Source organism: Hypomesus transpacificus, chromosome 15 (genome assembly GCF_021917145.1).
Source record: "Hypomesus transpacificus isolate Combined female chromosome 15, fHypTra1, whole genome shotgun sequence".
NCBI classification, from domain to species: Eukaryota; Metazoa; Chordata; class Actinopteri; order Osmeriformes; family Osmeridae; genus Hypomesus; species Hypomesus transpacificus.
In genome coordinates this window covers 2,140,976-2,166,757 of record NC_061074.1, presented here as the reverse complement: position 1 = coordinate 2,166,757, position 25,782 = coordinate 2,140,976, and the positions used below count along the sequence as shown (strand labels likewise).

General features: G+C 46.2%; 58 non-coding genes across 58 annotated transcripts; all 58 read left to right on the top strand.

Moving 5' to 3' along the window:
• The first annotated feature begins 18 nt into the window (after positions 1–18).
• trnas-gcu lies at positions 19–100 on the top strand. The gene has a single exon. It is a non-coding gene; the product is annotated as a tRNA-Ser (tRNA).
• Positions 101–327: 227 nt separating this feature from the next.
• trnas-gcu lies at positions 328–409 on the top strand. The gene has a single exon. It is a non-coding gene; the product is annotated as a tRNA-Ser (tRNA).
• A 227-nt stretch (positions 410–636) lies between these two features.
• Positions 637–718, top strand: trnas-gcu. Its single transcript has one exon. It is a non-coding gene; the product is annotated as a tRNA-Ser (tRNA).
• Positions 719–931: 213 nt separating this feature from the next.
• On the top strand, positions 932–1,013 carry trnas-gcu. Its single transcript has one exon. It is a non-coding gene; the product is annotated as a tRNA-Ser (tRNA).
• Positions 1,014–1,549: 536 nt separating this feature from the next.
• trnas-gcu lies at positions 1,550–1,631 on the top strand. Its single transcript has one exon. It is a non-coding gene; the product is annotated as a tRNA-Ser (tRNA).
• A 227-nt stretch (positions 1,632–1,858) lies between these two features.
• On the top strand, positions 1,859–1,940 carry trnas-gcu. The gene has a single exon. It is a non-coding gene; the product is annotated as a tRNA-Ser (tRNA).
• A 536-nt stretch (positions 1,941–2,476) lies between these two features.
• On the top strand, positions 2,477–2,558 carry trnas-gcu. Its single transcript has one exon. It is a non-coding gene; the product is annotated as a tRNA-Ser (tRNA).
• Positions 2,559–2,785: 227 nt separating this feature from the next.
• On the top strand, positions 2,786–2,867 carry trnas-gcu. The gene has a single exon. It is a non-coding gene; the product is annotated as a tRNA-Ser (tRNA).
• A 521-nt stretch (positions 2,868–3,388) lies between these two features.
• Positions 3,389–3,470, top strand: trnas-gcu. Its single transcript has one exon. It is a non-coding gene; the product is annotated as a tRNA-Ser (tRNA).
• Positions 3,471–3,697: 227 nt separating this feature from the next.
• On the top strand, positions 3,698–3,779 carry trnas-gcu. The gene has a single exon. It is a non-coding gene; the product is annotated as a tRNA-Ser (tRNA).
• A 521-nt stretch (positions 3,780–4,300) lies between these two features.
• On the top strand, positions 4,301–4,382 carry trnas-gcu. The gene has a single exon. It is a non-coding gene; the product is annotated as a tRNA-Ser (tRNA).
• Positions 4,383–4,609: 227 nt separating this feature from the next.
• trnas-gcu lies at positions 4,610–4,691 on the top strand. The gene has a single exon. It is a non-coding gene; the product is annotated as a tRNA-Ser (tRNA).
• Positions 4,692–5,227: 536 nt separating this feature from the next.
• Positions 5,228–5,309, top strand: trnas-gcu. Its single transcript has one exon. It is a non-coding gene; the product is annotated as a tRNA-Ser (tRNA).
• Positions 5,310–5,536: 227 nt separating this feature from the next.
• Positions 5,537–5,618, top strand: trnas-gcu. Its single transcript has one exon. It is a non-coding gene; the product is annotated as a tRNA-Ser (tRNA).
• Positions 5,619–6,463: 845 nt separating this feature from the next.
• Positions 6,464–6,545, top strand: trnas-gcu. Its single transcript has one exon. It is a non-coding gene; the product is annotated as a tRNA-Ser (tRNA).
• Positions 6,546–6,771: 226 nt separating this feature from the next.
• trnas-gcu lies at positions 6,772–6,853 on the top strand. The gene has a single exon. It is a non-coding gene; the product is annotated as a tRNA-Ser (tRNA).
• Positions 6,854–7,066: 213 nt separating this feature from the next.
• Positions 7,067–7,148, top strand: trnas-gcu. Its single transcript has one exon. It is a non-coding gene; the product is annotated as a tRNA-Ser (tRNA).
• A 227-nt stretch (positions 7,149–7,375) lies between these two features.
• Positions 7,376–7,457, top strand: trnas-gcu. Its single transcript has one exon. It is a non-coding gene; the product is annotated as a tRNA-Ser (tRNA).
• A 521-nt stretch (positions 7,458–7,978) lies between these two features.
• trnas-gcu lies at positions 7,979–8,060 on the top strand. The gene has a single exon. It is a non-coding gene; the product is annotated as a tRNA-Ser (tRNA).
• Positions 8,061–8,287: 227 nt separating this feature from the next.
• trnas-gcu lies at positions 8,288–8,369 on the top strand. The gene has a single exon. It is a non-coding gene; the product is annotated as a tRNA-Ser (tRNA).
• Positions 8,370–8,905: 536 nt separating this feature from the next.
• On the top strand, positions 8,906–8,987 carry trnas-gcu. Its single transcript has one exon. It is a non-coding gene; the product is annotated as a tRNA-Ser (tRNA).
• Positions 8,988–9,508: 521 nt separating this feature from the next.
• trnas-gcu lies at positions 9,509–9,590 on the top strand. Its single transcript has one exon. It is a non-coding gene; the product is annotated as a tRNA-Ser (tRNA).
• A 227-nt stretch (positions 9,591–9,817) lies between these two features.
• trnas-gcu lies at positions 9,818–9,899 on the top strand. Its single transcript has one exon. It is a non-coding gene; the product is annotated as a tRNA-Ser (tRNA).
• Positions 9,900–10,435: 536 nt separating this feature from the next.
• On the top strand, positions 10,436–10,517 carry trnas-gcu. The gene has a single exon. It is a non-coding gene; the product is annotated as a tRNA-Ser (tRNA).
• A 227-nt stretch (positions 10,518–10,744) lies between these two features.
• Positions 10,745–10,826, top strand: trnas-gcu. The gene has a single exon. It is a non-coding gene; the product is annotated as a tRNA-Ser (tRNA).
• An 845-nt stretch (positions 10,827–11,671) lies between these two features.
• Positions 11,672–11,753, top strand: trnas-gcu. Its single transcript has one exon. It is a non-coding gene; the product is annotated as a tRNA-Ser (tRNA).
• A 226-nt stretch (positions 11,754–11,979) lies between these two features.
• Positions 11,980–12,061, top strand: trnas-gcu. The gene has a single exon. It is a non-coding gene; the product is annotated as a tRNA-Ser (tRNA).
• Positions 12,062–12,274: 213 nt separating this feature from the next.
• trnas-gcu lies at positions 12,275–12,356 on the top strand. The gene has a single exon. It is a non-coding gene; the product is annotated as a tRNA-Ser (tRNA).
• A 227-nt stretch (positions 12,357–12,583) lies between these two features.
• Positions 12,584–12,665, top strand: trnas-gcu. Its single transcript has one exon. It is a non-coding gene; the product is annotated as a tRNA-Ser (tRNA).
• A 521-nt stretch (positions 12,666–13,186) lies between these two features.
• trnas-gcu lies at positions 13,187–13,268 on the top strand. The gene has a single exon. It is a non-coding gene; the product is annotated as a tRNA-Ser (tRNA).
• A 227-nt stretch (positions 13,269–13,495) lies between these two features.
• Positions 13,496–13,577, top strand: trnas-gcu. Its single transcript has one exon. It is a non-coding gene; the product is annotated as a tRNA-Ser (tRNA).
• A 536-nt stretch (positions 13,578–14,113) lies between these two features.
• trnas-gcu lies at positions 14,114–14,195 on the top strand. Its single transcript has one exon. It is a non-coding gene; the product is annotated as a tRNA-Ser (tRNA).
• Positions 14,196–14,717: 522 nt separating this feature from the next.
• Positions 14,718–14,799, top strand: trnas-gcu. Its single transcript has one exon. It is a non-coding gene; the product is annotated as a tRNA-Ser (tRNA).
• A 227-nt stretch (positions 14,800–15,026) lies between these two features.
• Positions 15,027–15,108, top strand: trnas-gcu. Its single transcript has one exon. It is a non-coding gene; the product is annotated as a tRNA-Ser (tRNA).
• Positions 15,109–15,630: 522 nt separating this feature from the next.
• Positions 15,631–15,712, top strand: trnas-gcu. The gene has a single exon. It is a non-coding gene; the product is annotated as a tRNA-Ser (tRNA).
• Positions 15,713–15,939: 227 nt separating this feature from the next.
• trnas-gcu lies at positions 15,940–16,021 on the top strand. The gene has a single exon. It is a non-coding gene; the product is annotated as a tRNA-Ser (tRNA).
• A 227-nt stretch (positions 16,022–16,248) lies between these two features.
• On the top strand, positions 16,249–16,330 carry trnas-gcu. Its single transcript has one exon. It is a non-coding gene; the product is annotated as a tRNA-Ser (tRNA).
• A 536-nt stretch (positions 16,331–16,866) lies between these two features.
• Positions 16,867–16,948, top strand: trnas-gcu. Its single transcript has one exon. It is a non-coding gene; the product is annotated as a tRNA-Ser (tRNA).
• Positions 16,949–17,174: 226 nt separating this feature from the next.
• On the top strand, positions 17,175–17,256 carry trnas-gcu. Its single transcript has one exon. It is a non-coding gene; the product is annotated as a tRNA-Ser (tRNA).
• Positions 17,257–17,469: 213 nt separating this feature from the next.
• On the top strand, positions 17,470–17,551 carry trnas-gcu. Its single transcript has one exon. It is a non-coding gene; the product is annotated as a tRNA-Ser (tRNA).
• A 227-nt stretch (positions 17,552–17,778) lies between these two features.
• trnas-gcu lies at positions 17,779–17,860 on the top strand. Its single transcript has one exon. It is a non-coding gene; the product is annotated as a tRNA-Ser (tRNA).
• A 521-nt stretch (positions 17,861–18,381) lies between these two features.
• Positions 18,382–18,463, top strand: trnas-gcu. Its single transcript has one exon. It is a non-coding gene; the product is annotated as a tRNA-Ser (tRNA).
• Positions 18,464–18,999: 536 nt separating this feature from the next.
• trnas-gcu lies at positions 19,000–19,081 on the top strand. The gene has a single exon. It is a non-coding gene; the product is annotated as a tRNA-Ser (tRNA).
• A 227-nt stretch (positions 19,082–19,308) lies between these two features.
• Positions 19,309–19,390, top strand: trnas-gcu. The gene has a single exon. It is a non-coding gene; the product is annotated as a tRNA-Ser (tRNA).
• A 212-nt stretch (positions 19,391–19,602) lies between these two features.
• On the top strand, positions 19,603–19,684 carry trnas-gcu. The gene has a single exon. It is a non-coding gene; the product is annotated as a tRNA-Ser (tRNA).
• A 227-nt stretch (positions 19,685–19,911) lies between these two features.
• On the top strand, positions 19,912–19,993 carry trnas-gcu. The gene has a single exon. It is a non-coding gene; the product is annotated as a tRNA-Ser (tRNA).
• A 521-nt stretch (positions 19,994–20,514) lies between these two features.
• trnas-gcu lies at positions 20,515–20,596 on the top strand. The gene has a single exon. It is a non-coding gene; the product is annotated as a tRNA-Ser (tRNA).
• Positions 20,597–21,132: 536 nt separating this feature from the next.
• On the top strand, positions 21,133–21,214 carry trnas-gcu. Its single transcript has one exon. It is a non-coding gene; the product is annotated as a tRNA-Ser (tRNA).
• Positions 21,215–21,441: 227 nt separating this feature from the next.
• trnas-gcu lies at positions 21,442–21,523 on the top strand. The gene has a single exon. It is a non-coding gene; the product is annotated as a tRNA-Ser (tRNA).
• A 212-nt stretch (positions 21,524–21,735) lies between these two features.
• On the top strand, positions 21,736–21,817 carry trnas-gcu. Its single transcript has one exon. It is a non-coding gene; the product is annotated as a tRNA-Ser (tRNA).
• A 227-nt stretch (positions 21,818–22,044) lies between these two features.
• trnas-gcu lies at positions 22,045–22,126 on the top strand. The gene has a single exon. It is a non-coding gene; the product is annotated as a tRNA-Ser (tRNA).
• A 521-nt stretch (positions 22,127–22,647) lies between these two features.
• Positions 22,648–22,729, top strand: trnas-gcu. The gene has a single exon. It is a non-coding gene; the product is annotated as a tRNA-Ser (tRNA).
• Positions 22,730–23,265: 536 nt separating this feature from the next.
• trnas-gcu lies at positions 23,266–23,347 on the top strand. Its single transcript has one exon. It is a non-coding gene; the product is annotated as a tRNA-Ser (tRNA).
• Positions 23,348–23,574: 227 nt separating this feature from the next.
• On the top strand, positions 23,575–23,656 carry trnas-gcu. Its single transcript has one exon. It is a non-coding gene; the product is annotated as a tRNA-Ser (tRNA).
• A 212-nt stretch (positions 23,657–23,868) lies between these two features.
• Positions 23,869–23,950, top strand: trnas-gcu. Its single transcript has one exon. It is a non-coding gene; the product is annotated as a tRNA-Ser (tRNA).
• A 227-nt stretch (positions 23,951–24,177) lies between these two features.
• trnas-gcu lies at positions 24,178–24,259 on the top strand. The gene has a single exon. It is a non-coding gene; the product is annotated as a tRNA-Ser (tRNA).
• A 521-nt stretch (positions 24,260–24,780) lies between these two features.
• Positions 24,781–24,862, top strand: trnas-gcu. The gene has a single exon. It is a non-coding gene; the product is annotated as a tRNA-Ser (tRNA).
• A 536-nt stretch (positions 24,863–25,398) lies between these two features.
• Positions 25,399–25,480, top strand: trnas-gcu. The gene has a single exon. It is a non-coding gene; the product is annotated as a tRNA-Ser (tRNA).
• The last annotated feature ends 302 nt before the right edge of the window (positions 25,481–25,782 follow it).

Here is a 25,782-nt window from a genome sequence, read left to right as displayed (position 1 = left end):
CGGCCCAGTGGTGTAAATGACGAGGTGGCCGAGTGGTTAAGGCGATGGACTGCTAATCCATTGTGCTCTGCACGCGTGAGTTCGAATCTCATCCTCGTCGGCAAGTTGTCTTTATGACATGTCCGCCCTATTAAATTGAAATTCTTCCGACCCTGAATTCTTAGTTCTCCTACTTAGTGTTCCTCCACTACCTTTCCAGCAACTCTTTATATTCCTTCCTCAGCTCCTGATTTTGTTCCTTTCCCAATTGTGCATGGCGTCAATTGCTTTTCTCCATGTTTTGGGAAATGGAAGGTCTTTCACCGCCGTGGGCCCATTGCTGTAAACGACGAGGTGGCCGAGTGGTTAAGGCGATGGACTGCTAATCCATTGTGCTCTGCACGCGTTAGTTCGAATCTCATCCTCGTCGGTAAGTTGTCTTTATGACATGTCCGCCCTATTAAATTGAAATTCTTCCGTCCCTGAATTCTTAGTTCTCCTACTTAGTGTTCCTCCACTACCTTTCCAACAACTCTTTATATTCCTTCCTCAGCTCCTGATTTGGTTCCTTTCCCAATTGTGCATGGCGTCACTTGCTTTTCTCCATGTTTTGGGAAATGGAAGGTCTTTCACCGCCGTGGGCCCAGTGGTGTAAATGACGAGGTGGCCGAGTGGTTAAGGCGATGGACTGCTAATCCATTGTGCTCTGCGCGCGTGAGTTTGAATCTCATCCTCGTCGGCAAGTTGTCTTTATGACATGTCCGCCTTATCAAATTGAAATTCTTCCTTCCTCCTACTTAGTGTCCCTCCACTACCTTTCCAACAACTCTTTGATTCCTTCCTCAACTCCTGATTATGTTCCTTTTCACAATTGTGCCTGTCGTCACTTGCTTTTCTCCATGTTTTGTGAAATGGAAGGTTTTTTCACTGCCTAGGGCCCAGTGGTGTAAATGACGAGGTGGCCGAGTGGTTAAGGCGATGGACTGCTAATCCATTGTGCTCTGCGCGCGTGAGTTTGAATCTCATCCTTGTCGGCAAGTTGAATTTATGACATGTCCGCCCTATTAAATTGAAATTCTTCCGTCCCTGAATTCTTAGTTCTCCTACTTAGTGTTCCTCCACTACCTTTCCAACAACTCTTTATATTCCTTCCTCAGCTCCTGATTTTGTTCCTTTCCCAATTGTGCATGGCGTCACTTGCTTTTCTCCATGTTTTGTAAAATGGAAGGTTTTTAACTGCAATGGGCCCAGAGCTCAAAAAGACGAGGTGGCCGAGTGGTTAAGGCGATGGACTGCTAACCCATTGTGCTCTGCACGCGCGACTTTGAATCTCATCCTCGTCGGCAAGTTGTCTTTATGACATGTCCGCCTTATTAAATTGAAATTCTTCCGTCCCTGAACTCTTAGTTCTCCTACTTAGTGTTCCTCCACTACCTTTCCAATAACTCTCTGATTCCTTCCTCAGCTCCTGATTTTGTTCCTTTCCCAATTGTGCATGGCGTCACTTGCTTTTCTCCATGTTTTGTGAAATGGAAGGTTTTTTAACTGCCGTTGGCCCAGTGCTCCAAAAGACGAGGTGGCCGAGTGGTTAAGGCGATGGACTGCTAATCCATTGTGCTCTGCTCGCGCGACTTCGAATCTCATCCTCGTCGGCAAGTTGAATTTATGACATGTCCGCCCTATTAAATTGAAATTCTTCCGACCCTGAATTCTTAGTTCTCCTACTTAGTGTTCCTCCACTACCTTTCCAGCAACTCTTTATATTCCTTCCTCAGCTCCTGATTTTGTTCCTTTCCCAATTGTGCATGGCGTCACTTGCTTTTCTCCATGTTTCGGGAAATGGAAGGTCTTTCACCGCCGTGGGCCCATTGCTGTAAACGACGAGGTGGCCGAGTGGTTAAGGCGATGGACTGCTAATCCATTGTGCTCTGCACGCGTGAGTTCGAATCTCATCCTCGTCGGTAAGTTGTCTTTATGACATGTCCGCCCTATTAAATTGAAATTCTTCCGTCCCTGAATTCTTAGTTCTCCTACTTAGTGTTCCTCCACTACCTTTCCAACAACTCTTTATATTCCTTCCTCAGCTCGTGATTTTGTTCCTTTCCCAATTGTGCATGGCGTCACTTGCTTTTCTCCATGTTTTGTAAAATGGAAGGTTTTTAACTGCAATGGGCCCAGAGCTCAAAAAGACGAGGTGGCCGAGTGGTTAAGGCGATGGACTGCTAACCCATTGTGCTCTGCTCGCGCGACTTCGAATCTCATCCTTGTCAGCAAGTTGAATTTATGACATGTCCGCCCTTTTAAATTGAAATTCTTCCGTCCCTGAATTCCTAGTTCTCCTACTTAGTGTTCCTCCACTACCTTTCGAACAACTCTCTGATTCCTTCCTCAGCTCCTAATTTTGTTCCTTTCACAATTGTGCCTGTCGTCACCTGCTTTTCTCCACGTTTTGTGAAATGGAAGGTTTTTTCACTGCCTAGGGCCCAGTGGTGTAAATGACGAGGTGGCCGAGTGGTTGAGGCGATGGACTGCTAATCCATTGTGCTCTGCACGCGTGAGTTCGAATCTCATCCTCGTCGGCAAGTTGTCTTTATGACATGTCCGCCCTATTAAATTGAAATTCTTCCGACCCTGAATTCTTAGTTCTCCTACTTAGTGTTCCTCCACTACCTTTCCAGCAACTCTTTATATTCCTTCCTCAGCTCCTGATTTTGTTCCTTTCCCAATTGTGCATGGCGTCACTTGCTTTTCTCCATGTTTTGGGAAATGGAAGGTCTTTCACCGCCGTGGGCCCATTGCTGTAAACGACGAGGTGGCCGAGTGGTTAAGGCGATGGACTGCTAATCCATTGTGCTCTGCACGCGTGAGTTCGAATCTCATCATCGTCGGTAAGTTGTCTTTATGACATGTCCGCCCTATTAAATTGAAATTCTTCCGTCCCTGAATTCTTAGTTCTCCTACTTAGTGTTCCTCCACTACCTTTCCAACAACTCTTTATATTCCTTCCTCAGCTCCTGATTTTGTTCCTTTCCCAATTGTGCATGGCGTCACTTGCTTTTCTCCATGTTTTGGGAAATGGAAGGTGTTTCACCGCCGTGGGCCCATTGCTGTAAACGACGAGGTGGCTGAGTGGTGAAGGCGATGGACTGCTATCCATTGTGCTCTGCACGCGTGAGTTCGAATCTCATCCTCGTCGGCAAGTTGTCTTTATGACATGTCCGCCTTATCAAATTGAAATTCTTCCTTCCTCCTACTTAGTGTCCCTCCACTACCTTTCCAACAACGCTTTGATTCCTTCCTCAACTCCTGATTATGTTCCTTTTCACAATTGTGCCTGTCGTCACTTGCTTTTCTCCATGTTTTGTGAAATGGAAGGTTTTTTCACTGCCTAGGGCCCAGTGGGGTAAATGACGAGGTGGCCGAGTGGTTAAGGCGATGGACTGCTAATCTATTGTGCTCTGCACGCGTGAGTTCGAATCTTATCCTCGTCGGCAAGTTGTCTTTATGACATGTCCGCCCTATTAAATTGAAATTCTTCCGACCCTGAATTCTTAGTTCTCCTACTTAGTGTTCCTCCACTACCTTTCCAGCAACTCTTTATATTCCTTCCTCAGCTCCTGATTTTGTTCCTTTCCCAATTGTGCATGGCGTCACTTGCTTTTCTCCATGTTTTGGGAAATGGAAGGTCTTTCACCGCCGTGGGCCCATTGCTGTAAACGACGAGGTGGCCGAGTGGTTAAGGCGATGGACTGCTAATCCATTGTGCTCTGCACGCGTGAGTTCGAATCTCATCATCGTCGGTAAGTTGTCTTTATGACATGTCCGCCCTATTAAATTGAAATTCTTCCGTCCCTGAATTCTTAGTTCTCCTACTTAGTGTTCCTCCACTACCTTTCCAACAACTCTTTATATTCCTTCCTCAGCTCCTGATTTTGTTCCTTTCCCAATTGTGCATGGCGTCACTTGCTTTTCTCCATGTTTTGGGAAATGGAAGGTGTTTCACCGCCGTGGGCCCATTGCTGTAAACGACGAGGTGGCTGAGTGGTGAAGGCGATGGACTGCTATCCATTGTGCTCTGCACGCGTGAGTTCGAATCTCATCCTCGTCGGCAAGTTGTCTTTATGACATGTCCGCCTTATCAAATTGAAATTCTTCCTTCCTCCTACTTAGTGTCCCTCCACTACCTTTCCAACAACGCTTTGATTCCTTCCTCAACTCCTGATTATGTTCCTTTTCACAATTGTGCCTGTCGTCACTTGCTTTTCTCCATGTTTTGTGAAATGGAAGGTTTTTTCACTGCCTAGGGCCCAGTGGGGTAAATGACGAGGTGGCCGAGTGGTTAAGGCGATGGACTGCTAATCTATTGTGCTCTGCACGCGTGAGTTCGAATCTCATCCTCGTCGGCAAGTTGTCTTTATGACATGTCCGCCCTATTAAATTGAAATTCTTCCGACCCTGAATTCTTAGTTCTCCTACTTAGTGTTCCTCCACTACCTTTCCAGCAACTCTTTATATTCCTTCCTCAGCTCCTGATTTTGTTCCTTTCCCAATTGTGCATGGCGTCACTTGCTTTTCTCCATGTTTTGGGAAATGGAAGGTCTTTCACCGCCGTGGGCCCATTGCTGTAAACGACGAGGTGGCCGAGTGGTTAAGGCGATGGACTGCTAATCCATTGTGCTCTGCGCGCGTGAGTTTGAATCTCATCCTTGTCGGCAAGTTGAATTTATGACATGTCCGCCCTATTAAATTGAAATTCTTCCGTCCCTGAATTCTTAGTTCTCCTACTTAGTGTTCCTCCACTACCTTTCCAACAACTCTTTATATTCCTTCCTCAGCTCCTGATTTTGTTCCTTTCCCAATTGTGCATGGCGTCACTTGCTTTTCTCCATGTTTTGTAAAATGGAAGGTTTTTAACTGCAATGGGCCCAGAGCTCAAAAAGACGAGGTGGCCGAGTGGTTAAGGCGATGGACTGCTAACCCATTGTGCTCTGCACGCGCGACTTTGAATCTCATCCTCGTCGGCAAGTTGTCTTTATGACATGTCCGCCTTATTAAATTGAAATTCTTCCGTCCCTGAACTTTTAGTTCTCCTACTTAGTGTTCCTCCACTACCTTTCCAATAACTCTCTGATTCCTTCCTCAGCTCCTGATTTTGTTCCTTTCCCAATTGTGCATGGCGTCACTTGCTTTTCTCCATGTTTTGTGAAATGGAAGGTTTTTTAACTGCCGTTGGCCCAGTGCTCCAAAAGACGAGGTGGCCGAGTGGTTAAGGCGATGGACTGCTAATCCATTGTGCTCTGCTCGCGCGACTTCGAATCTCATCCTCGTCGGCAAGTTGAATTTATGACATGTCCGCCCTATTAAATTGAAATTCTTCCGACCCTGAATTCTTAGTTCTCCTACTTAGTGTTCCTCCACTACCTTTCCAGCAACTCTTTATATTCCTTCCTCAGCTCCTGATTTTGTTCCTTTCCCAATTGTGCATGGCGTCACTTGCTTTTCTCCATGTTTCGGGAAATGGAAGGTCTTTCACCGCCGTGGGCCCATTGCTGTAAACGACGAGGTGGCCGAGTGGTTAAGGCGATGGACTGCTAATCCATTGTGCTCTGCACGCGTGAGTTCGAATCTCATCCTCGTCGGTAAGTTGTCTTTATGACATGTCCGCCCTATTAAATTGAAATTCTTCCGTCCCTGAATTCTTAGTTCTCCTACTTAGTGTTCCTCCACTACCTTTCCAACAACTCTTTATATTCCTTCCTCAGCTCCTGATTTTGTTCCTTTCCCAATTGTGCATGGCGTCACTTGCTTTTCTCCATGTTTTGTAAAATGGAAGGGTTTTAACTGCAATGGGCCCAGAGCTCAAAAAGACGAGGTGGCCGAGTGGTTAAGGCGATGGACTGCTAACCCATTGTGCTCTGCTCGCGCGACTTCGAATCTCATCCTTGTCAGCAAGTTGAATTTATGACATGTCCGCCCTTTTAAATTGAAATTCTTCCGTCCCTGAATTCCTAGTTCTCCTACTTAGTGTTCCTCCACTACCTTTCGAACAACTCTCTGATTCCTTCCTCAGCTCCTAATTTTGTTCCTTTCACAATTGTGCCTGTCGTCACCTGCTTTTCTCCACGTTTTGTGAAATGGAAGGTTTTTTAACTGCCGTTGGCCCAGTGCTCCAAAAGACGAGGTGGCCGAGTGGTTAAGGCGATGGGCTGCTAATCCATTGTGATCTGCTCGCGCGACTTCGAATCTCATCCTCGTCGGCAAGTTGAATTTATGACATGTCCGCCCTTTTAAATTGAAATTCTTCCGTCCCTGAATTCCTAGTTCTCCTACTTAGTGTTCCTCCACTACCTTTCCAACAACTCTCTGATTCCTTCCTCAGCTCCTAATTTTGTTCCTTTCACAATTGTGCCTGTCGTCACTTGCTTTTCCCCACGTTTTGTGAAATGGAAGGTTTTTTCACTGCCGTTGGCCCAGTGCTCCAAAAGACGAGGTGGCCGAGTGGTTAAGGCGATGGACTGCTAATCCATTGTGCTCTGCACGCGTGAGTTCGAATCTCATCCTCGTCGGCAAGTTGTCTTTATGACATGTCCGCCCTATTAAATTGAAATTCTTCCGTCCCTGAATTCTTAGTTCTCCTACTTAGTGTCCCTCCACTACCTTTCCAACAACTCTTTGATTCCTTCCTCAACTCCTGATTTTGTTCCTTTCCCAATTGTGCATGGCGTCACTTGCTTTTCTCCATGTTTTGGCAAATGGAAGGTGTTTCACCGCTGTGGGCCCATTGCTGTAAACGACGAGGTGGCCGAGTGGTTAAGGCGATGGACTGCTAATCCATTGTGCTCTGCACGCGTGAGTTCGAATCTCATCCTCGTCGGCAAGTTGTCTTTATGACATGTCCGCCTTATCAAATTGAAATTCTTCTTTCCTCCTACTTAGTGTCCCTCCACTACCTTTCCAACAACTCTTTGATTCCTTCCTCAACTCCTGATTATGTTCCTTTTCACAATTGTGCCTGTCGTCACTTGCTTTTCCCCACGTTTTGTGAAATGGAAGGTTTTTTCACTGCCTAGGGCCCAGTGGTGTAAATGACGAGGTGGCCGAGTGGTTGAGGCGATGGACTGCTAATCCATTGTGCTCTGCACGCGTGAGTTCGAATCTCATCCTCGTCGGCAAGTTGTCTTTATGACATGTCCGCCCTATTAAATTGAAATTCTTCCGTCCCTGAATTCTTAGTTCTCCTACTTAGTGTTCCTCCACTACCTTTCCAACAACTCTTTATATTCCTTCCTCAGCTCCTGATTTTGTTCCTTTCCCAATTGTGCATGGCGTCACATGCTTTTCTCCATGTTTTGTAAAATGGAAGGGTTTTAACTACAATGGGCCCAGAGCTCAAAAAGACGAGGTGGCCGAGTGGTTAAGGCGATGGACTGCTAATCCATTGTGCTCTGCACGCGTGAGTTCGAATCTCGTCCTCGTCGGCAAGTTGTCTTCATGACATGTCCGCCCTATTAAATTGAAATTCTTCCGACCCTGAATTCTTAGTTCTCCTACTTAGTGTTCCTCCACTACCTTTCCAACAACTCTTTATATTCCTTCCTCACCTCCTGATTTTGTTCCTTTCCCAATTGTGCATGGCGTCACTTGCTTTTCTCCATGTTTTGGGAAATGGAAGGTCTTTCACCGCCGTGGGCCCATTGCTGTAAACGACGAGGTGGCCGAGTGGTGAAGGCGATGGACTGCTATCCATTGTGCTCTGCACGCGTGAGTTCGAATCTCATCCTCGTCGGCAAGTTGTCTTTATGACATGTCCGCCTTATCAAATTGAAATTCTTCCTTCCTCCTACTTAGTGTCCCTCCACTACCTTTCCAACAACTCTTTGATTCCTTCCTCAACTCCTGATTATGTTCCTTTTCACAATTGTGCCTGTCGTCACTTGCTTTTCTCCATGTTTTGTGAAATGGAAGGTTTTTTCACTGCCTAGGGCCCAGTGGTGTAAATGACGAGGTGGCCGAGTGGTTAAGGCGATGGACTGCTAATCGATTGTGCTCTGCGCGCGTGAGTTCGAATCTCATCCTCGTCGGCAAGTTGTCTTTATGACATGTCCGCCCTATTAAATTGAAATTCTTCCGACCCTGAATTCTTAGTTCTCCTACTTAGTGTTCCTCCACTACCTTTCCAGCAACTCTTTATATTCTCTCCTCAGCTCCTGATTTTGTTCCTTTCCCAATTGTGCATGGCGTCACTTGCTTTTCTCCATGTTTTGGGAAATGGAAGGTCTTTCACCGCCGTGGGCCCATTGCTGTAAACGACGAGGTGGCCGAGTGGTTAAGGCGATGGACTGCTAATCCATTGTGCTCTGCTCGCGCGACTTCGAATCTCATCCTCGTCGGCAAGTTTAATTTATGACATGTCCGCCCTTTTAAATTGAAATTCTTCCGTCCCTGAATTCCTAGTTCTCCTACTTAGTGTTCCTCCACTAACTTTCCAACAACTCTCTGATTCCTTCCTCAGCTCCTAATTTTGTTCCTTTCACAATTGTGCCTGTCGTCAACCGCTTTTCTCCACGTTTTGTGAAATGGAAGGTTTTTTAACTGCCGTTGGCCCAGTGCTCCAAAAGACGAGGTGGCCGAGTGGTTAAGGTGATGGACTGCTAATCCATTATGCTCTGCTCGCGCGACTTCGAATCTCATCCTCGTCGGCAAGTTGTCTTTATGACATGTCCGCCCTATTAAATTGAAATTCTTCCGACCCTGAATTCTTAGTTCTCCTACTTAGTGTTCCTCCACTACCTTTCCAGCAACTCTTTATATTCTCTCCTCAGCTCCTGATTTTGTTCCTTTCCCAATTGTGCATGGCGTCACTTGCTTTTCTCCATGTTTTGGGAAATGGAAGGTCTTTCACCGCCGTGGGCCCATTGCTGTAAACGACGAGGTGGCCGAGTGGTTAAGGCGATGGACTGCTAATCCATTGTGCTCTGCTCGCGCGACTTCGAATCTCATCCTCGTCGGCAAGTTTAATTTATGACATGTCCGCCCTATTAAATTGAAATTCTTCCGTCCCTGAATTCTTAGTTCTCCTACTTAGTGTTCCTCCACTACCTTTCCAACAACTCTTTATATTCCTTCCTCAGCTCCTGATTTTGTTCCTTTCCCAATTGTGCATGGCGTCACTTGCTTTTCTCCATGTTTTGGGAAATGGAAGGTGTTTCACCGCCGTGGGCCCATTGCTGTAAACGACGAGGTGGCTGAGTGGTGAAGGCGATGGACTGCTATCCATTGTGCTCTGCACGCGTGAGTTCGAATCTCATCCTCGTCGGCAAGTTGTCTTTATGACATGTCCGCCTTATCAAATTGAAATTCTTCCTTCCTCCTACTTAGTGTCCCTCCACTACCTTTCCAACAACGCTTTGATTCCTTCCTCAACTCCTGATTATGTTCCTTTTCACAATTGTGCCTGTCGTCACTTGCTTTTCTCCATGTTTTGTGAAATGGAAGGTTTTTTCACTGCCTAGGGCCCAGTGGGGTAAATGACGAGGTGGCCGAGTGGTTAAGGCGATGGACTGCTAATCTATTGTGCTCTGCACGCGTGAGTTCGAATCTCATCCTCGTCGGCAAGTTGTCTTTATGACATGTCCGCCCTATTAAATTGAAATTCTTCCGACCCTGAATTCTTAGTTCTCCTACTTAGTGTTCCTCCACTACCTTTCCAGCAACTCTTTATATTCCTTCCTCAGCTCCTGATTTTGTTCCTTTCCCAATTGTGCATGGCGTCACTTGCTTTTCTCCATGTTTTGGGAAATGGAAGGTCTTTCACCGCCGTGGGCCCATTGCTGTAAACGACGAGGTGGCCGAGTGGTTAAGGCGATGGACTGCTAATCCATTGTGCTCTGCGCGCGTGAGTTTGAATCTCATCCTTGTCGGCAAGTTGAATTTATGACATGTCCGCCCTATTAAATTGAAATTCTTCCGTCCCTGAATTCTTAGTTCTCCTACTTAGTGTTCCTCCACTACCTTTCCAACAACTCTTTATATTCCTTCCTCAGCTCCTGATTTTGTTCCTTTCCCAATTGTGCATGGCGTCACTTGCTTTTCTCCATGTTTTGTAAAATGGAAGGTTTTTAACTGCAATGGGCCCAGAGCTCAAAAAGACGAGGTGGCCGAGTGGTTAAGGCGATGGACTGCTAACCCATTGTGCTCTGCACGCGCGACTTTGAATCTCATCCTCGTCGGCAAGTTGTCTTTATGACATGTCCGCCTTATTAAATTGAAATTCTTCCGTCCCTGAACTCTTAGTTCTCCTACTTAGTGTTCCTCCACTACCTTTCCAATAACTCTCTGATTCCTTCCTCAGCTCCTGATTTTGTTCCTTTCCCAATTGTGCATGGCGTCACTTGCTTTTCTCCATGTTTTGTGAAATGGAAGGTTTTTTAACTGCCGTTGGCCCAGTGCTCCAAAAGACGAGGTGGCCGAGTGGTTAAGGCGATGGACTGCTAATCCATTGTGCTCTGCTCGCGCGACTTCGAATCTCATCCTCGTCGGCAAGTTGAATTTATGACATGTCCGCCCTATTAAATTGAAATTCTTCCGACCCTGAATTCTTAGTTCTCCTACTTAGTGTTCCTCCACTACCTTTCCAGCAACTCTTTATATTCCTTCCTCAGCTCCTGATTTTGTTCCTTTCCCAATTGTGCATGGCGTCACTTGCTTTTCTCCATGTTTCGGGAAATGGAAGGTCTTTCACCGCCGTGGGCCCATTGCTGTAAACGACGAGGTGGCCGAGTGGTTAAGGCGATGGACTGCTAATCCATTGTGCTCTGCACGCGTGAGTTCGAATCTCATCCTCGTCGGTAAGTTGTCTTTATGACATGTCCGCCCTATTAAATTGAAATTCTTCCGTCCCCGAATTCTTAGTTCTCCTACTTAGTGTTCCTCCACTACCTTTCCAACAACTCTTTATATTCCTTCCTCAGCTCCTGATTTTGTTCCTTTCCCAATTGTGCATGGCGTCACTTGCTTTTCTCCATGTTTTGTAAAATGGAAGGTTTTTAACTGCAATGGGCCCAGAGCTCAAAAAGACGAGGTGGCCGAGTGGTTAAGGCGATGGACTGCTAACCCATTGTGCTCTGCTCGCGCGACTTCGAATCTCATCCTTGTCAGCAAGTTGAATTTATGACATGTCCGCCCTTTTAAATTGAAATTCTTCCGTCCCTGAATTCCTAGTTCTCCTACTTAGTGTTCCTCCACTACCTTTCGAACAACTCTCTGATTCCTTCCTCAGCTCCTAATTTTGTTCCTTTCACAATTGTGCCTGTCGTCACCTGCTTTTCTCCACGTTTTGTGAAATGGAAGGTTTTTTAACTGCCGTTGGCCCAGTGCTCCAAAAGACGAGGTGGCCGAGTGGTTAAGGCGATGGGCTGCTAATCCATTGTGATCTGCTCGCGCGACTTCGAATCTCATCCTCGTCGGCAAGTTGAATTTATGACATGTCCGCCCTTTTAAATTGAAATTCTTCCGTCCCTGAATTCCTAGTTCTCCTACTTAGTGTTCCTCCACTACCTTTCCAACAACTCTCTGATTCCTTCCTCAGCTCCTAATTTTGTTCCTTTCACAATTGTGCCTGTCGTCACTTGCTTTTCCCCACGTTTTGTGAAATGGAAGGTTTTTTCACTGCCGTTGGCCCAGTGCTCCAAAAGACGAGGTGGCCGAGTGGTTAAGGCGATGGACTGCTAATCCATTGTGCTCTGCACGCGTGAGTTCGAATCTCATCCTCGTCGGCAAGTTGTCTTTATGACATGTCCGCCCTATTAAATTGAAATTCTTCCGTCCCTGAATTCTTAGTTCTCCTACTTAGTGTCCCTCCACTACCTTTCCAACAACTCTTTGATTCCTTCCTCAACTCCTGATTTTGTTCCTTTCCCAATTGTGCATGGCGTCACTTGCTTTTCTCCATGTTTTGGCAAATGGAAGGTGTTTCACCGCTGTGGGCCCATTGCTGTAAACGACGAGGTGGCCGAGTGGTTAAGGCGATGGACTGCTAATCCATTGTGCTCTGCACGCGTGAGTTCGAATCTCATCCTCGTCGGCAAGTTGTCTTTATGACATGTCCGCCTTATCAAATTGAAATTCTTCTTTCCTCCTACTTAGTGTCCCTCCACTACCTTTCCAACAACTCTTTGATTCCTTCCTCAACTCCTGATTATGTTCCTTTTCACAATTGTGCCTGTCGTCACGTGCTTTTCCCCACGTTTTGTGAAATGGAAGGTTTTTTCACTGCCTAGGGCCCAGTGGTGTAAATGACGAGGTGGCCGAGTGGTTGAGGCGATGGACTGCTAATCCATTGTGCTCTGCACGCGTGAGTTCGAATCTCATCCTCGTCGGCAAGTTGTCTTTATGACATGTCCGCCCTATTAAATTGAAATTCTTCCGTCCCTGAATTCTTAGTTCTCCTACTTAGTGTTCCTCCACTACCTTTCCAACAACTCTTTATATTCCTTCCTCAGCTCCTGATTTTGTTCCTTTCCCAATTGTGCATGGCGTCACATGCTTTTCTCCATGTTTTGTAAAATGGAAGGGTTTTAACTACAATGGGCCCAGAGCTCAAAAAGACGAGGTGGCCGAGTGGTTAAGGCGATGGACTGCTAATCCATTGTGCTCTGCACGCGTGAGTTCGAATCTCGTCCTCGTCGGCAAGTTGTCTTCATGACATGTCCGCCCTATTAAATTGAAATTCTTCCGACCCTGAATTCTTAGTTCTCCTACTTAGTGTTCCTCCACTACCTTTCCAACAACTCTTTATATTCCTTCCTCACCTCCTGATTTTGTTCCTTTCCCAATTGTGCATGGCGTCACTTGCTTTTCTCCATGTTTTGGGAAATGGAAGGTCTTTCACCGCCGTGGGCCCATTGCTGTAAACGACGAGGTGGCCGAGTGGTGAAGGCGATGGACTGCTATCCATTGTGCTCTGCACGCGTGAGTTCGAATCTCATCCTCGTCGGCAAGTTGTCTTTATGACATGTCCGCCTTATCAAATTGAAATTCTTCCTTCCTCCTACTTAGTGTCCCTCCACTACCTTTCCAACAACTCTTTGATTCCTTCCTCAACTCCTGATTATGTTCCTTTTCACAATTGTGCCTGTCGTCACTTGCTTTTCTCCATGTTTTGTGAAATGGAAGGTTTTTTCACTGCCTAGGGCCCAGTGGTGTAAATGACGAGGTGGCCGAGTGGTTAAGGCGATGGACTGCTAATCGATTGTGCTCTGCGCGCGTGAGTTCGAATCTCATCCTCGTCGGCAAGTTGTCTTTATGACATGTCCGCCCTATTAAATTGAAATTCTTCCGACCCTGAATTCTTAGTTCTCCTACTTAGTGTTCCTCCACTACCTTTCCAGCAACTCTTTATATTCTCTCCTCAGCTCCTGATTTTGTTCCTTTCCCAATTGTGCATGGCGTCACTTGCTTTTCTCCATGTTTTGGGAAATGGAAGGTCTTTCACCGCCGTGGGCCCATTGCTGTAAACGACGAGGTGGCCGAGTGGTTAAGGCGATGGACTGCTAATCCATTGTGCTCTGCTCGCGCGACTTCGAATCTCATCCTCGTCGGCAAGTTTAATTTATGACATGTCCGCCCTTTTAAATTGAAATTCTTCCGTCCCTGAATTCCTAGTTCTCCTACTTAGTGTTCCTCCACTAACTTTCCAACAACTCTCTGATTCCTTCCTCAGCTCCTAATTTTGTTCCTTTCACAATTGTGCCTGTCGTCAACCGCTTTTCTCCACGTTTTGTGAAATGGAAGGTTTTTTAACTGCCGTTGGCCCAGTGCTCCAAAAGACGAGGTGGCCGAGTGGTTAAGGTGATGGACTGCTAATCCATTATGCTCTGCTCGCGCGACTTCGAATCTCATCCTCGTCGGCAAGTTGTCTTTATGACATGTCCGCCCTATTAAATTGAAATTCTTCCGACCCTGAATTCTTAGTTCTCCTACTTAGTGTTCCTCCACTACCTTTCCAGCAACTCTTTATATTCTCTCCTCAGCTCCTGATTTTGTTCCTTTCCCAATTGTGCATGGCGTCACTTGCTTTTCTCCATGTTTTGGGAAATGGAAGGTCTTTCACCGCCGTGGGCCCATTGCTGTAAACGACGAGGTGGCCGAGTGGTTAAGGCGATGGACTGCTAATCCATTGTGCTCTGCTCGCGCGACTTCGAATCTCATCCTCGTCGGCAAGTTTAATTTATGACATGTCCGCCCTTTTAAATTGAAATTCTTCCGTCCCTGAATTCCTAGTTCTCCTACTTAGTGTTCCTCCACTAACTTTCCAACAACTCTCTGATTCCTTCCTCAGCTCCTAATTTTGTTCCTTTCACAATTGTGCCTGTCGTCAACCGCTTTTCTCCACGTTTTGTGAAATGGAAGGTTTTTTAACTGCCGTTGGCCCAGTGCTCCAAAAGACGAGGTGGCCGAGTGGTTAAGGTGATGGACTGCTAATCCATTATGCTCTGCTCGCGCGACTTCGAATCTCATCCTCGTCGGCAAGTTGTCTTTATGACATGTCCGCCTTATCAAATTGAAATTCTTCCTTCCTCCTACTTAGTGTCCCTCCACTACCTTTCCAACAACTCTTTGATTCCTTCCTCAACTCCTGATTATGTTCCTTTTCACAATTGTGCCTGTCGTCACTTGCTTTTCTCCATGTTTTGTGAAATGGAAGGTTTTTTCACTGCCTAGGGCCCAGTGGTGTAAATGACGAGGTGGCCGAGTGGTTAAGGCGATGGACTGCTAATCCATTGTGCTCTGCTCGCGTGACTTCGAATCTCATCCTCGTCGGCAAGTTGAATTTATGACATGTCCGCCCTTTTAAATTGAAATTCTTCCGTCCCTGAATTCCTAGTTCTCCTACTTAGTGTTCCTCCACTACCTTTCCAACAACTCTCTGATTCCTTCCTCAGCTCCTAATTTTGTTCCTTTCACAATTGTGCCTGTCGTCACCTGCTTTTCTCCACGTTTTGTGAAATGGAAGGTTTTTTAACTGCCGTTGGCCCAGTGCTCCAAAAGACGAGGTGGCCGAGTGGTTAAGGCGATGGACTGCTAATCCATTGTGCTCTGCTCGCGCGACTTCGAATCTCATCCTCGTCGGCAAGTTGAATTTATGACATGTCCGCCCTTTTAAATTGAAATTCTTCCGTCCCTGAATTCCTAGTTCTCCTACTTAGTGTTCCTCCACTACCTTTCCAACAACTCTCTGATTCCTTCCTCAGCTCCTAATTTTGTTCCTTTCACAATTGTGCCTGTCGTCAACCGCTTTTCTCCACGTTTTGTGAAATGGAAGGTTTTTTAACTGCCGTTGGCCCAGTGCTCCAAAAGACGAGGTGGCCGAGTGGTTAAGGTGATGGACTGCTAATCCATTATGCTCTGCTCGCGCGACTTCGAATCTCATCCTCGTCGGCAAGTTGTCTTTATGACATGTCCGCCTTATCAAATTGAAATTCTTCCTTCCTCCTACTTAGTGTCCCTCCACTACCTTTCCAACAACTCTTTGATTCCTTCCTCAACTCCTGATTATGTTCCTTTTCACAATTGTGCCTGTCGTCACTTGCTTTTCTCCATGTTTTATGAAATGGAAGGTTTTTTCACTGACTAGGGCCCAGTGGTGTAAATGACGAGGTGGCCGAGTGGTTAAGGCGATGGACTGCTAATCCATTGTGCTCTGCGCGCGTGAGTTTGAATCTCATCCTCGTCGGCAAGTTAAATTTATGACATGTCCGCCCTATTAAATTGAAATTCTTCCGTCCCTGAATTCTTAGTTCTCCTACTTAGTGTTCCTCCACTACCTTTCCAACAACTCTTTATATTCCTTCCTCAGCTCCTGATTTTGTTCCTTTCCCAATTGTGCATGGCGTCACATGCTTTTCTCCATGTTTTGTAAAATGGAAGGGTTTTAACTACAATGGGCCCAGAGCTCAAAAAGACGAGGTGGCCGAGTGGTTAAGGCGATGGACTGCTAATCCATTGTGCTCTGCACGCGTGAGTTCGAATCTCGTCCTCGTCGGCAAGTTGTCTTCATGACATGTCCGCCCTATTAAATTGAAATTCTTCCGTCCCTGAACTCTTAGTTCTCCTACTTAGTGTTCCTCCACTACCTTTCCAATAACTCTCTGATTCCTTCCTCAGCTCCTGATTTTGTTCCTTTCACAATTGTGCCTGTCGTCACCTGCTTTTCTCCACGTTTTGTGAAATGGAAGGTTTGTTAACTGCCGTTGGCCCAGTGCTCCAAAAGACGAGGTGGCCGAGTGGTTAAGGCGATGGACTGCTAATCCATTGTGCTCTGCTCGTGCGACTTCGAATCTCATCCTTGTCGGCAAGTTGAATTTATGACATGTCCGCCCTTTTAAATTGAAATTCTTCCGTCCCTGAATTCCTAGTTCTCCTACTTAGTGTTCCTCCACTACCTTTCGAACAACTCTCTGATTCCTTCCTCAGCTCCTAATTTTGTTCCTTTCACAATTGTGCCTGTCGTCACCTGCTTTTCTCCACGTTTTGTGAAATGGAAGGTTTTTTAACTGCCGTTGGCCCAGTGCTCCAAAAGACGAGGTGGCCGAGTGGTTAAGGCGATGGGCTGCTAATCCATTGTGATCTGCTCGCGCGACTTCGAATCTCATCCTCGTCGGCAAGTTGAATTTATGACATGTCCGCCCTTTTAAATTGAAATTCTTCCGTCCCTGAATTCCTAGTTCTCCTACTTAGTGTTCCTCCACTACCTTTCCAACAACTCTCTGATTCCTTTCTCAGCTCCTAATTTTGTTCCTTTCACAATTGTGCCTGTCGTCACTTGCTTTTCCCCACGTTTTGTGAAATGGAAGGTTTTTTCACTGCCGTTGGCCCAGTGCTCCAAAAGACGAGGTGGCCGAGTGGTTAAGGCGATGGACTGCTAATCCATTGTGCTCTGCACGCGTGAGTTCGAATCTCATCCTCGTCGGCAAGTTGTCTTTATGACATGTCCGCCCTATTAAATTGAAATTCTTCCGTCCCTGAATTCTTAGTTCTCCTACTTAGTGTCCCTCCACTACCTTTCCAACAACTCTTTGATTCCTTCCTCAACTCCTGATTTTGTTCCTTTCCCAATTGTGCATGGCGTCACTTGCTTTTCTCCATGTTTTGGCAAATGGAAAGTCTTTCACCGCTGTGGTCCAATTAATGTAAACGACGAGGTGGCCGAGTGGTTAAGGCGATGGACTGCTAATCCATTGTGCTCTGCACGCGTGAGTTCGAATCTCATCCTCGTCGGCAAGTTGTCTTTATGACATGTCCGCCTTATCAAATTGAAATTCTTCTTTCCTCCTACTTAGTGTCCCTCCACTACCTTTCCAACAACTCTTTGATTCCTTCCTCAACTCCTGATTATGTTCCTTTTCACAATTGTGCCTGTCGTCACTTGCTTTTCTCCATGTTTTGTGAAATGGAAGGTTTTTTCACTGCCTAGGGCCCAGCGGTGTAAATGACGAGGTGGCCGAGTGGTTAAGGCGATGGACTGCTAATCCATTGTGCTCTGCACGCGTGAGTTCGAATCTCATCCTCGTCGGCAAGCTGTCTTTATGACATGTCCGCCCTATTAAATTGAAATTCTTCCGACCCTGAATTCTTAGTTCTCCTACTTAGTGTTCCTCCACTACCTTTCCAGCAACTCTTTATATTCCTTCCTCAGCTCCTGATTTTGTTCCTTTCCCAATTGTGCATGGCGTCACTTGCTTTTCTCCATGTTTTGGGAAATGGAAGGTCTTTCACCGCCGTGGGCCCATTGCTGTAAACGACGAGGTGGCCGAGTGGTTAAGGCGATGGATTGCTAATCCATTGTGCTCTGCACGCGTGAGTTCGAATCTCATCATCGTCGGTAAGTTGTCTTTATGACATGTCCGCCCTATTAAATTGAAATTCTTCCGTCCCTGAATTCTTAGTTCTCCTACTTAGTGTTCCTCCACTACCTTTCCAACAACTCTTTATATTCCTTCCTCAGCTCCTGATTTTGTTCCTTTCCCAATTGTGCATGGCGTCACTTGCTTTTCTCCATGTTTTAGGAAATGGAAGGTGTTTCACCGCCGTGGGCCCATTGCTGTAAACGACGAGGTGGCCGAGTGGTGAAGGCGATGGACTGCTATCCATTGTGCTCTGCACGCGTGAGTTCGAATCTCATCCTCGTCGGCAAGTTGTCTTTATGACATGTCCGCCTTATCAAATTGAAATTCTTCCTTCCTCCTACTTAGTGTCCCTCCACTACCTTTCCAACAACTCTTTGATTCCTTCCTCAACTCCTGATTATGTTCCTTTTCACAATTGTGCCTGTCGTCACTTGCTTTTCTCCATGTTTTGTGAAATGGAAGGTTTTTTCACTGCCTAGGGCCCAGTGGTGTAAATGACGAGGTGGCCGAGTGGTTAAGGCGATGGACTGCTAATCCATTGTACTCTGCGCGCGTGAGTTTGAATCTCATCCTCGTCGGCAAGTTGAATTTATGACATGTCCGCCCTATTAAATTGAAATTCTTCCGTCCCTGAATTCTTAGTTCTCCTACTTAGTGTTCCTCCACTACCTTTCCAATAACTCTTTATATTCCTTCCTCAGCTCCTGATTTTGTTCCTTTCCCAATTGTGCATGGCGTCACTTGCTTTTCTCCATGTTTTGTAAAATGGAAGGTTTTTAACTGCAATGGGCCCAGAGCTCAAAGAGACGAGGTGGCCGAGTGGTTAAGGCGATGGACTGCTAACCCATTGTGCTCTGCACGCGCGACTTTGAATCTCATCCTTGTCGGCAAGTTGTCTTTATGACATGTCCGCCCTATTAAATTGAAATTCTTCCGTCCCTGAACTCTTAGTTCTCCTACTTAGTGTTCCTCCACTACCTTTCCAATAACTCTCTGATTCCTTCCTCAGCTCCTGATTTTGTTCCTTTCACAATTGTGCCTGTCGTCACCTGCTTTTCTCCACGTTTTGTGAAATGGAAGGTTTTTTAACTGCCGTTGGCCCAGTGCTCCAAAAGACGAGGTGGCCGAGTGGTTAAGGCGATGGACTGCTAATCCATTGTGCTCTGCTCGCGCGACTTCGAATCTCATCCTCGTCGGCAAGTTGAATTTATGACATGTCCGCCCTTTTAAATTGAAATTCTTCCGTCCCTGAATTCCTAGTTCTCCTACTTAGTGTTCCTCCACTACCTTTCCAACAACTCTCTGATTCCTTCCTCAGCTCCTAATTTTGTTCCTTTCACAATTGTGCCTGTCGTCAACCGCTTTTCTCCACGTTTTGTGAAATGGAAGGTTTTTTAACTGCCGTTGGCCCAGTGCTCCAAAAGACGAGGTGGCCGAGTGGTTAAGGTGATGGACTGCTAATCCATTGTGCTCTGCTCGCGCGACTTCGAATCTCATCCTCGTCGGCAAGTTGTCTGTATGACATGTCCGCCTTATCAAATTGAAATTCTTCCTTCCTCCTACTTAGTGTCCCTCCACTACCTTTCCAACGACTATTTGATTCCTTCCTCAACTCCTGATTATGTTCCTTTTCACAATTGTGCCTGTCGTCACTTGCTTTTCTCCACGTTTTGTGAAATGGAAGGTTTTTTCACTGCCTAGGGCTTGTGGTGTAAATGACGAGGTGGCCGAGTGGTTAAGGCGATGGACTGCTAATCCATTGTGCTCTGCACGCGTGAGTTCGAATCTCATCCTCGTCGGCAAGTTGTCTTTATGACATGTCCGCCCTATTAAATTGAAATTCTTCCGACCCTGAATTCTTAGTTCTCCTACTTAGTGTTCCTCCACTACCTTTCCAGCAACTCTTTATATTCCTTCCTCAGCTCCTGATTTTGTTCCTTTCCCAATTGTGCATGGCGTCACTTGCTTTTCTCCATGTTTTGGGAAATGGAAGGTCTTTCACCGCCGTGGGCCCATTGCTGTAAACGACGAGGTGGCCGAGTGGTTAAGGCGATGGATTGCTAATCCATTGTGCTCTGCACGCGTGAGTTCGAATCTCATCATCGTCGGTAAGTTGTCTTTATGACATGTCCGCCCTATTAAATTGAAATTCTTCCGTCCCTGAATTCTTAGTTCTCCTACTTAGTGTTCCTCCACTACCTTTCCAACAACTCTTTATATTCCTTCCTCAGCTCCTGATTTTGTTCCTTTCCCAATTGTGCATGGCGTCACTTGCTTTTCTCCATGTTTTAGGAAATGGAAGGTGTTTCACCGCCGTGGGCCCATTGCTGTAAACGACGAGGTGGCCGAGTGGTGAAGGCGATGGACTGCTATCCATTGTGCTCTGCATGCGTGAGTTCGAATCTCATCCTCGTCGGCAAGTTGTCTTTATGACATGTCCGCCTTATCAAATTGAAATTCTTCCTTCCTCCTACTTAGTGTCCCTCCACTACCTTTCCAACAACTCTTTGATTCCTTCCTCAACTCCTGATTATGTTCCTTTTCACAAATGTGCCTGTCGTCACTTGCTTTTCTCCATGTTTTGTGAAATGGAAGGTTTTTTCACTGCCTAGGGCCCAGTGGTGTAAATGACGAGGTGGCCGAGTGGTTAAGGCGATGGACTGCTAATCCATTGTGCTCTGCGCGCGTGAGTTTGAATCTCATCCTCGTCGGCAAGTTGAATTTATGACATGTCCGCCCTATTAAATTGAAATTCTTCCGTTCCTGAATTCTTAGTTCTCCTACTTAGTGTTCCTCCACTACCTTTCCAATAACTCTTTATATTCCTTCCTCAGCTCCTGATTTTGTTCCTTTCCCAATTGTGCATGGCGTCACTTGCTTTTCTCCATGTTTTGTAAAATGGAAGGTTTTTAACTGCAATGGGCCCAGAGCTCAAAGAGACGAGGTGGCCGAGTGGTTAAGGCGATGGACTGCTAACCCATTGTGCTCTGCACGCGCGACTTTGAATCTCATCCTTGTCGGCAAGTTGTCTTTATGACATGTCCGCCCTATTAAATTGAAATTCTTCCGTCCCTGAACTCTTAGTTCTCCTACTTAGTGTTCCTCCACTACCTTTCCAATAACTCTCTGATTCCTTCCTCAGCTCCTGATTTTGTTCCTTTCACAATTGTGCCTGTCGTCACCTGCTTTTCTCCACGTTTTGTGAAATGGAAGGTTTTTTAACTGCCGTTGGCCCAGTGCTCCAAAAGACGAGGTGGCCGAGTGGTTAAGGCGATGGACTGCTAATCCATTGTGCTCTGCTCGCGCGACTTCGAATCTCATCCTCGTCGGCAAGTTGAATTTATGACATGTCCGCCCTTTTAAATTGAAATTCTTCCGTCCCTGAATTCCTAGTTCTCCTACTTAGTGTTCCTCCACTACCTTTCCAACAACTCTCTGATTCCTTCCTCAGCTCCTAATTTTGTTCCTTTCACAATTGTGCCTGTCGTCAACCGCTTTTCTCCACGTTTTGTGAAATGGAAGGTTTTTTAACTGCCGTTGGCCCAGTGCTCCAAAAGACGAGGTGGCCGAGTGGTTAAGGTGATGGACTGCTAATCCATTGTGCTCTGCTCGCGCGACTTCGAATCTCATCCTCGTCGGCAAGTTGTCTGTATGACATGTCCGCCTTATCAAATTGAAATTCTTCCTTCCTCCTACTTAGTGTCCCTCCACTACCTTTCCAACGACTATTTGATTCCTTCCTCAACTCCTGATTATGTTCCTTTTCACAATTGTGCCTGTCGTCACTTGCTTTTCTCCACGTTTTGTGAAATGGAAGGTTTTTTCACTGCCTAGGGCTTGTGGTGTAAATGACGAGGTGGCCGAGTGGTTAAGGCGATGGACTGCTAATCCATTGTGCTCTGCACGCGTGAGTTCGAATCTCATCCTCGTCGGCAAGTTGTCTTTATGACATGTCCGCCCTATTAAATTGAAATTCTTCCGACCCTGAATTCTTAGTTCTCCTACTTAGTGTTCCTCCACTACCTTTCCAGCAACTCTTTATATTCCTTCCTCAGCTCCTGATTTTGTTCCTTTCCCAATTGTGCATGGCGTCACTTGCTTTTCTCCATGTTTTGGGAAATGGAAGGTCTTTCACCGCCGTGGGCCCATTGCTGTAAACGACGAGGTGGCCGAGTGGTTAAGGCGATGGATTGCTAATCCATTGTGCTCTGCACGCGTGAGTTCGAATCTCATCATCGTCGGTAAGTTGTCTTTATGACATGTCCGCCCTATTAAATTGAAATTCTTCCGTCCCTGAATTCTTAGTTCTCCTACTTAGTGTTCCTCCACTACCTTTCCAACAACTCTTTATATTCCTTCCTCAGCTCCTGATTTTGTTCCTTTCCCAATTGTGCATGGCGTCACTTGCTTTTCTCCATGTTTTAGGAAATGGAAGGTGTTTCACCGCCGTGGGCCCATTGCTGTAAACGACGAGGTGGCCGAGTGGTGAAGGCGATGGACTGCTATCCATTGTGCTCTGCACGCGTGAGTTCGAATCTCATCCTCGTCGGCAAGTTGTCTTTATGACATGTCCGCCTTATCAAATTGAAATTCTTCCTTCCTCCTACTTAGTGTCCCTCCACTACCTTTCCAACAACTCTTTGATTCCTTCCTCAACTCCTGATTATGTTCCTTTTCACAAATGTGCCTGTCGTCACTTGCTTTTCTCCATGTTTTGTGAAATGGAAGGTTTTTTCACTGCCTAGGGCCCAGTGGTGTAAATGACGAGGTGGCCGAGTGGTTAAGGCGATGGACTGCTAATCCATTGTGCTCTGCGCGCGTGAGTTTGAATCTCATCCTCGTCGGCAAGTTGAATTTATGACATGTCCGCCCTATTAAATTGAAATTCTTCCGTCCCTGAATTCTTAGTTCTCCTACTTAGTGTTCCTCCACTACCTTTCCAATAACTCTTTATATTCCTTCCTCAGCTCCTGATTTTGTTCCTTTCCCAATTGTGCATGGCGTCACTTGCTTTTCTCCATGTTTTGTAAAATGGAAGGTTTTTAACTGCAATGGGCCCAGAGCTCAAAGAGACGAGGTGGCCGAGTGGTTAAGGCGATGGACTGCTAACCCATTGTGCTCTGCACGCGCGACTTTGAATCTCATCCTTGTCGGCAAGTTGTCTTTATGACATGTCCGCCCTATTAAATTGAAATTCTTCCGTCCCTGAACTCTTAGTTCTCCTACTTAGTGTTCCTCCACTACCTTTCCAATAACTCTCTGATTCCTTCCTCAGCTCCTGATTTTGTTCCTTTCACAATTGTGCCTGTCGTCACCTGCTTTTCTCCACGTTTTGTGAAATGGAAGGTTTTTTAACTGCCGTTGGCCCAGTGCTCCAAAAGACGAGGTGGCCGAGTGGTTAAGGCGATGGACTGCTAATCCATTGTGCTCTGCTCGCGCGACTTCGAATCTCATCCTCGTCGGCAAGTTGAATTTATGACATGTCCGCCCTTTTAAATTGAAATTCTTCCGTCCCTGAATTCCTAGTTCTCCTACTTAGTGTTCCTCCACTACCTTTCCAACAACTCTCTGATTCCTTCCTCAGCTCCTAATTTTGTTCCTTTCACAATTGTGCCTGTCGTCAACCGCTTTTCTCCACGTTTTGTGAAATGGAAGGTTTTTTAACTGCCGTTGGCCCAGTGCTCCAAAAGACGAGGTGGCCGAGTGGTTAAGGTGATGGACTGCTAATCCATTGTGCTCTGCTCGCGCGACTTCGAATCTCATCCTCGTCGGCAAGTTGTCTGTATGACATGTCCGCCTTATCAAATTGAAATTCTTCCTTCCTCCTACTTAGTGTCCCTCCACTACCTTTCCAACGACTATTTGATTCCTTCCTCAACTCCTGATTATGTTCCTTTTCACAATTGTGCCTGTCGTCACTTGCTTTTCTCCACGTTTTGTGAAATGGAAGGTTTTTTCACTGCCTAGGGCTTGTGGTGTAAATGACGAGGTGGCCGAGTGGTTAAGGCGATGGACTGCTAATCCATTGTGCTCTGCACGCGTGAGTTCGAATCTCATCCTCGTCGGCAAGTTGTCTTTATGACATGTCCGCCCTATTAAATTGAAATTCTTCCGACCCTGAATTCTTAGTTCTCCTACTTAGTGTTCCTCCACTACCTTTCCAGCAACTCTTTATATTCCTTCCTCAGCTCCTGATTTTGTTCCTTTCCCAATTGTGCATGGCGTCACTTGCTTTTCTCCATGTTTTGGGAAATGGAAGGTCTTTCACCGCCGTGGGCCCATTGCTGTAAACGACGAGGTGGCCGAGTGGTTAAGGCGATGGATTGCTAATCCATTGTGCTCTGCACGCGTGAGTTCGAATCTCATCATCGTCGGTAAGTTGTCTTTATGACATGTCCGCCCTATTAAATTGAAATTCTTCCGTCCCTGAATTCTTAGTTCTCCTACTTAGTGTTCCTCCACTACCTTTCCAACAACTCTTTATATTCCTTCCTCAGCTCCTGATTTTGTTCCTTTCCCAATTGTGCATGGCGTCACTTGCTTTTCTCCATGTTTTAGGAAATGGAAGGTGTTTCACCGCCGTGGGCCCATTGCTGTAAACGACGAGGTGGCCGAGTGGTGAAGGCGATGGACTGCTATCCATTGTGCTCTGCACGCGTGAGTTCGAATCTCATCCTCGTCGGCAAGTTGTCTTTATGACATGTCCGCCTTATCAAATTGAAATTCTTCCTTCCTCCTACTTAGTGTCCCTCCACTACCTTTCCAACAACTCTTTGATTCCTTCCTCAACTCCTGATTATGTTCCTTTTCACAAATGTGCCTGTCGTCACTTGCTTTTCTCCATGTTTTGTGAAATGGAAGGTTTTTTCACTGCCTAGGGCCCAGTGGTGTAAATGACGAGGTGGCCGAGTGGTTAAGGCGATGGACTGCTAATCCATTGTGCTCTGCGCGCGTGAGTTTGAATCTCATCCTCGTCGGCAAGTTGAATTTATGACATGTCCGCCCTATTAAATTGAAATTCTTCCGTCCCTGAATTCTTAGTTCTCCTACTTAGTGTTCCTCCACTACCTTTCCAATAACTCTTTATATTCCTTCCTCAGCTCCTGATTTTGTTCCTTTCCCAATTGTGCATGGCGTCACTTGCTTTTCTCCATGTTTTGTAAAATGGAAGGTTTTTAACTGCAATGGGCCCAGAGCTCAAAGAGACGAGGTGGCCGAGTGGTTAAGGCGATGGACTGCTAACCCATTGTGCTCTGCACGCGCGACTTTGAATCTCATCCTTGTCGGCAAGTTGTCTTTATGACATGTCCGCCCTATTAAATTGAAATTCTTCCGTCCCTGAACTCTTAGTTCTCCTACTTAGTGTTCCTCCACTACCTTTCCAATAACTCTCTGATTCCTTCCTCAGCTCCTGATTTTGTTCCTTTCACAATTGTGCCTGTCGTCACCTGCTTTTCTCCACGTTTTGTGAAATGGAAGGTTTTTTAACTGCCGTTGGCCCAGTGCTCCAAAAGACGAGGTGGCCGAGTGGTTAAGGCGATGGACTGCTAATCCATTGTGCTCTGCTCGCGCGACTTCGAATCTCATCCTCGTCGGCAAGTTGAATTTATGACATGTCCGCCCTTTTAAATTGAAATTCTTCCGTCCCTGAATTCCTAGTTCTCCTACTTAGTGTTCCTCCACTACCTTTCCAACAACTCTCTGATTCCTTCCTCAGCTCCTAATTTTGTTCCTTTCACAATTGTGCCTGTCGTCAACCGCTTTTCTCCACGTTTTGTGAAATGGAAGGTTTTTTAACTGCCGTTGGCCCAGTGCTCCAAAAGACGAGGTGGCCGAGTGGTTAAGGTGATGGACTGCTAATCCATTGTGCTCTGCTCGCGCGACTTCGAATCTCATC